The 7,216-nt window shown below is 47.2% G+C and overlaps 1 pseudogene; it reads right to left on the bottom strand.

The window, feature by feature from the left end:
• Positions 1 to 635: 635 nt before the first annotated feature.
• LOC119519285 lies at positions 636 to 2,818 on the bottom strand (annotated as a pseudogene).
• Positions 2,819 to 7,216: the final 4,398 nt, after the last annotated feature.

Raw genomic sequence — 7,216 nt, 5'->3', positions numbered from 1 at the left:
AGGTAATAAACAAATAAAAATGGAAAAGGTTGAATTCTAGTAATATCCTCTATAACCTCCTGGTCCAGAAGCCATAAATCCACCTCTCACCCATTTTTCTGTCCTCATAGAAAAACAATAGTGCATCAGTTACCTATTGCTGTGTAACAAATCATCCCCAAACACAATGGCTTAAAATACCGTTTTATTTCTCATGATTCTGTGGGTCAGGAATTCAGGCAGGGCCTGGTTGAGCAGTTCATCTGCTTCACATGTGGGGTCAGCTGGGCTCACTCATGTGGCTGCCATCAGCAGGCATCTCAGCTGGGGCTGGAAGGTCCAAGCCACCCTTACCCACATGTCCAGCACTTGGTGTTCACTTTCAGCTGGGCTGCGTGATTCTACCCTAAGTGGCCTTTCCAGCATGGTAACTCAGACTTGTATAGATGGTGGCTAGGTTCTAATAAAGCAAAAACAGAAGCTGCAAAACATCTTAAAGCAGGGCCTGGAAGTCAACCAGCATCACTTCTGCCCTATTCTGTTGATCAAAACCAGCCAGAGGGCCAGCCCCAATTCAAGGGAATGAGGAATAGACCACATCTTTTTTTTTTTTTTCCTAATGTATCGGTTATTCGATTAGGTTCTTTTCAAGCAGTTTAGAACACCAGTTTGTGAGGATAAACTCCATTTGTGAGAGAGAACACAGAACACAGCCTTGGAGCTGAGGAACAGCTTTGATTTTTGGCATAAGTTGTAAGTCCACAGTTTTCTAATCAACCTTGCGCTGCTCTGTAAGCGCATATTTCTCTTTCTCTGTGTGGAAGATCTCACCTTCCTGGTGTCTGGGCTTACACAGCTGCTTCTTCTTGAAGTAAGCATCAGTGAGATGTTTTGGGATTTTCACACCACTTATGTCAATTTTGGTGGAGGTGGCAATGAAAAATTTCTGGTGTGCCCTACACAGTGGAACTCGATTGAGGACCAGGGGTCCAGTCACAAGTAGTAAGCCACTGCCCAGCTGCTTTAGCAAAACCACTCTCTTGCCCCTGTGGTGACCAGTGAGGACGATCAGAACGGTCCCAGGAGTGATGCTGAATCGCAGCTTTCTTACATGCTAACTGAAGGGTTTTTTGCCATGGCTCAAAAGCTTCCAAGGCACATCTTCAGTAGAATAATATCTAGGCATTTTGTGAAATTTAACCACTCTGGCACCTCCACTTTTGTCACCACCAATGGGTTTTGTGACAGTCGCAAGAATCTTCTCCTTCTTTTTCTTTTCAATCCTGGATTTAGCTGCTGCACACTTCCTCTTGTACATGGCCTTTCTGGAATGCATTGCAGATCGGGAATATCTGCCAATTACTCTGATGAGAACCGGGTTTCGACTGCAGTGAGGCTTCCCTTTTTTGGGCTTTTTGGTCTTGAGGCTGCTCTTCTTAACCTTGCCACTGGCATCAGCCTTCTTGGCCTCAGTTTCTTCTCCATAGTAGCTGGCTTCTCAGCCTTTTCACCCGCTATCTTCCGAGATGGAAAAGAGAGCTAAAGACTAGACCCCTTCTTTTGATGGGAGGAGTGGCAAAGTCCATTGCAAAGTATGTGGGAGATGGGGGTGATTGTCACAGCCATCTTTGGAAATAATCAACCCCAGTTGTGGACAGAGTACACCCAAGGGAACATACTGACCCACCCAGACTGCACAAGAGGGCTACAAATGAGGCACAGAAGGCAATCAGCCTTTGCTACGCCTTTCCCAGAGGAATATCAGCCCCTGTGCTTGGGAGGTGTAGTTTTCATGTGCCTGTTTAATTCAGCGCAATTCCACAAGTCTTTCTTGGCCATGTATTATTGTAGCAGTAATTATTGAACTCCTACTAGGTACACAAGGCTCTGTGCTGAGGATAGGAGGATGAAAGAGTTGATTCTTGCCCTCCCCAAACTCGCCAAGTCCTTTGAATTACCACATTTACTTGGACATGTATGATCTGGTATGTTTGTTTACAAAAAACACACTTAATTCCATAGTCATACCCGTAAACAAACCATGTGGGACCTTGTCAACGAGATAGTCTTGCAGTTGGAGGAATCCAGAGGAGGGAGTGGCCAGGTGCGCCTGGAGGCTCTTGGGAAGGGACGCAGGAGGCATAAAGAAGGAGAAGAAGGGCAGGCTCGCCAGGCTGGGAAGGTCTGTGGTCTGGGATGAGATGGGGCTCAGGGGAGCAGGAGAAGTCCGAGGCCAAGGGGAAACCACAGTCTGGAACCCGACAGTCCACTCAGGCTGGTGCTTCTTCCCTTCTTCGCTTTCTTTGCCGGATCTGAAGCCTCAGTTTGCAAACTCCCGTTGGTAGAGACTTGGGATGAGAAAAGTGAGAAGAGGGGGAGGGGCAGGAAGGACTTTTTAGGGAAATTTATTCTGTCTCCATAACAAAGAATGGGAGAAAGAAGGGAAGGGGGGGTGTAGCCTGGAGCAGCAGGGAAGTTTGGATTTTGGAGTCCGAGGAGGAATTGGGGAGAGGAGGGCACGGCTCGTTTGCAGTGTTGCTGCTGCATTTGGGCTGCATTCAGGCAGGGATTCCGTTCCTATCTGACAGCTAGACTGCAGCTCTTCAAGGGCAGTGAAGTCCGTAGAAGGGATCACGTGGGGACCTATAAATGATATGGGTTACATATTTTTATACACACACACCCTCCCGGGAAGATCACCTTTTTAAGAAGGATGCATTCTGGAAGAACTTCACATAATCAAACCCTCAAACCACCCAAGCATCATCCTGGGAAGGGTGGACAGCCCATCTGCTGACCCACTAAAGTGTCGCTAACCGCATGACAATACCGCACCCATGGTTCAAATTTCCCTCGGCCTGCTTGGTTTTGAAAGGATGCAATTATTGGTGAACTTTTAAAAATTGGGCAGATTTCCACATTTTGCGCCTAAAGGGAGACTTTTTTTATACAAATTTTTACACTGCATTATTTCAGATTCGCTTATTTCATATCCTTTCTTCCCACTTTAAACCCCACCACCACCACTACCACACACACATACACACACACAAAAAGCTGTCAGACTAGGCGTGTTGGGAAGAGTCCTATAGTTGGGATGGAACCTCGGAGGTCTCTGGTGCAGGCCTCTTCACGAATGAGAAGATAAAGGCTCAAGGGGATGTTGGTGCCTGTCCAGGATCTGCAGCAAAAACCATGGCAGAGCCACGTCCTGAGCCTGGGAGAGAGGAGAGCCCTGCCCTGGAGCTCAGACAGGCAGGCTGACCCCGGGGTTGGAGGCTCTCTACTTACTAGCCTTGTGACCTTGGGCAAGTCATTTTTAGCCCGTCTGAGCCTCAGCTTCCTCATCTGTAAAAAGAGGTTAATAGTACTCTCCGCAAGGCAGGGAGAACGCGTACCAAGATTGTTAACACAGAGCATGACCGAGTAAATAGCTAAGAGCAGGCAGCTCTTAGGATTACAGCATCACCCTTTGGGTCAGGTTCTTGGTTTCTGTTTTCTGTTTTGGTTTTGTTTTCTTTTTCTCTTTGGTTTCTCAGCCAGACTCTGAGCCCCCTGAGGGCAGGGCCTGTGTCTTCCTGGCCTTTACGGACCTGCCCCAGGCAGATGTAACAAATGCGGGACGAACACGCAGGCGAAACTCAAAATGCCTCCTTCCCCTTTTCCATTTTCCTTCTGATCCCAAGCCCAAGAGCCTTGTGCTCCGCTTGCTTTCTCTCTGGGGTGAACAAAGCAAAGTGCAAGCTAACCGCCACTTCTCTTTGCCCTCCCCTCCAATCTTCAGGGTAGATGGAATACACTGATAAAAGTAGTTTACCCCCAGGTATTGGAGACACATAGGGAAATCCCAATCCAGAAAGATTTGCATTTTAAAAGCCCACTGAGGAGCCAGGGCCATGCTAAACCCAGAGAAAAAGATGTGGAGAAAGAGACTTAGAAATGAGAACAATCACCTACTCTGTCTGCAGAGGGCTGGCACAGTCGCACCCTAACCGTTGGTGTCTGTACCCTACACAAAGGTTGACAGGGACTAGAGGCTGGAGGGGGAAGGAAACTTATTTTAACACCTTCTCACCTCCTGTGGCTCTGACACTTCACATCTATATCGTCTCACTCAATCCCCCACCTCCTAGAAGGAAACTCCTGCTCAGAGAGGTTAAGTGACTTGCTGGAGCACACACAGTCTAAAGCCTGCAGAAGTCTGTGGGACTTCCAGGCCAGTGTTCTCCTCACATGCTTCCCTAGGGCAGAGGCTGTGAGGCCCACTCACGGGAATGGAATGTCTGACATTCAGTACCTCACTGACTCCCCCAGAAGCCCCTGGGGAATCTTGACTCATTCACAGGGAATCAGTCCCCTCAGCCCGCCTGCCTCCTCCCAGTCGTCTCAGTGCTCTCTGCACATACCTTGCATCTCTCCTCTGGGCTTCAGTACACGCTGCTCCCTAGTCTGCCATTCCACACCCCCACCCCACCATTCCCCATCCCCACCCCTCCCACCTTTGCCTTGAAAACTCCTTCACATCCTTAATGGTCCAGATCAGATGCCTCCCTGCTCCACTTCCTTATTGTGTCTTTCATAAAACAAGGAAGCCATACATCGTGGTCCAGGTTGTGCACTGCACAACTCCAGGGGGCACCATTCACATAGACCACAGTGGCACTGTTTAGACAGTCCTTTGTTAGAATGGCACTATCTGTTTATGACTGCAAACCTGAAGGTAGGGACAGTGTCATGACTGGCACCATACCCAGTGCCTAGCACAGGGCCAATGCTCAATGTTGAGTGAATGAGTAAGTGAATGAATCCTACGAGGCATGACTATCACATCCAGAAACTACAAACTCCCCAGAACTTCTCTTCCAAACAAGCATTGCCCCTGCTGTAGTCATCCCTCCGGGGGAACTTAGTCACTTATTCCAGCAAAGCTCCAGATGCTTAAAGCCCTTTTGGAATTCCTCTTTGGGGATTTCCTTCCAAGCCAGTTTCTAAGCCACACAAATAACCCCTGCTCATTATTTTACAATCACAGGTCTTTTTTCACCCAAAGCCATCCCAGCCAGCTTCGTCTCCTACCTTATTCATCAGACCCGACTCCATTTAACTTTGGGTTCTGTCCAGAAATCCAATCCACTCTCAAACGGTGAGGACCTGCCACCAGTGAGCTGAGTCAGGAGAAACTGCTGCAAGCACTGTCTCCCAGAATGCGCTGTGCAGTGGAGGCCTAGCTGGCAGAGTCTGGCCTCCCCAAACTCCCCAAGTCCTTTGAAGAACCACACTTACTTGGACATATATGTTCTGGTATGTTTGTTTCCAAAAAAACACACTTATTTTCATAGTCATATTTGTAAGCAGCTAACATTTTACTGAGCATTGCTGTGCCACGTTTTTAATGAAAATGGTCTTGTTTAATTGTGAGAGCCATGTGGTGGGGGGAATCTACTGTACCCATTTTACAGAGGAGGAAACTGAGGCTCAGCGCAGTAAAGGGCCTGGTCCAGGTCACTGGGGAGCTGAGATTTGGAACCAGGTTTGCCTGACTTCAAAGCCGATGAGTTTTTCACTAGAGCAGCCTGCATGTTCTTTTCTTGCCCTTCAGACACTGTTTCTTGTGTTGATTTGCAAACCTGGACGTAGAGAATCAGGATTTCATGTATGTGATTTGTCCCTCACAGAGGCAGTCACTAACTGCTCTCCATTGCCAGCAGGACATGTGGGCTGTTTTCCCCCATTTCTCCTCTAATCTTGTTGATTTGTGTAAATCTTTCATACTCTTCCCTGGTCTTCCTTGTGACCCGGTCTCAGGCTAGTTCAGGGGTGATGTCTATGGGCATGAAACCAGGGACCAAAACTAGGGCCACATTAATTAGCCCTGGACTGTAAGACGGGTAAAACTCATCTCACATGCTTGACATTATATCTATATCTATATCTGTCTATATATCTGTATCTATCTATCTATCTATGTTTGTTTGTTTTTGTTAGACCCCACAGTTCCTCACCCTTGTATAGTTTATCCAGGAGCATGGGCCATAGAGTATTAGGGATGTGTTTTATTTATTTTAATAATTTCTGCCCTGCCTTGGTCCTCCATGTTCAATACATTTCAAATAGTCTGAGAATTGAAGACTCAACCAGCACTTACTGCATGCTTATCAAATGCTGAATTCTTTCATGTTCTGGAACAGAGGTCAGGAATCTATGGCCCGCGGGCCAAATCTGAACATCCAGTTAAGTTGTATCAGAATGCAGACACCCCATTCGTTTAGCCACTTTTATGCTACAATGCCAAGTTGAGTAGTTGCAACCACTTAACCCTCAAAGCTGAAAACGTTTACTCTCTGGCCTTTACAGAAAAAAATTGCTGACTCCAGATCTAGAAGACATTGGATGTTCTTTCCAACAGCCCAGCCTCTGAACCCCCTTCTTACAGTTAAGGAATCTCCTGTATAACGATGCAGAACTCACTGTCTCCTATAGAAGCTGAAAACACAAAAACGCAGACACTCACTTTCCCAGCTTCCCTTGTAGCTAAGGCACAGACGTGCAACCCGGCTGTACCCATTAAGTGCATCTTCCAGGTTGAATGAGAAGCTAATGGTGGGAGGAAGCTGGAGCCATGACTCTCCCAAGCCAACTCCATGATGGTGAGGGTGGCAGGAACAGCAGCAGCAGCTACAAGATGTTTTCAGAGATGTCAGTGGTCTCAGTTTTAGTGGCATTGCCCAATGTTCAGAATTGTTGGTGTTGATGGAGCAAGTTACTGTGTCTTTGCCCACAGAGGGTGGTAGTGGGGTCACTCAACAACTTCTGGGGTGTGATTTGGCCTGTTACTCCTGACTGCACAGACTGTAAGTCTAATTTCCCAGCTGGAAATTTGCAAGGTAGCCCATATCCTTTCCGGACATTTCTTTCTGGATAAATTTAGCCAGTTTGGTGTCTGTCATCTTCAGGGGTGTGCTGGAGCCGGCTCATACCAACGCAGGAGAGCTGTTTGCATCTCTTCCCAACACCTTGTTCAGTGATGTCATGTTGGTAAGTTAAAATTGGCCTTGGTGGGACCATTTATACCATGGAAATCAACACGTGCCATCAATCGTGGCATTTGTTTTTCAAGAATCAATTTATCAGCACACAACCAGTGGTTGACAGACGTAGAAGATCTCATTTCACCCTTGTTTCCAGCCAATAAGAAACATTTCGTAATCATCTTTCTACAGAGAGATGAAGTGACTTG

This window comes from Choloepus didactylus, chromosome 23 (genome assembly GCF_015220235.1).
Source record: "Choloepus didactylus isolate mChoDid1 chromosome 23, mChoDid1.pri, whole genome shotgun sequence".
Classification (NCBI taxonomy): domain Eukaryota; kingdom Metazoa; phylum Chordata; class Mammalia; order Pilosa; family Megalonychidae; genus Choloepus; species Choloepus didactylus.
Note: the sequence above shows the minus strand (reverse complement) of the source record. Positions and strands in the feature narration are given on the sequence as shown.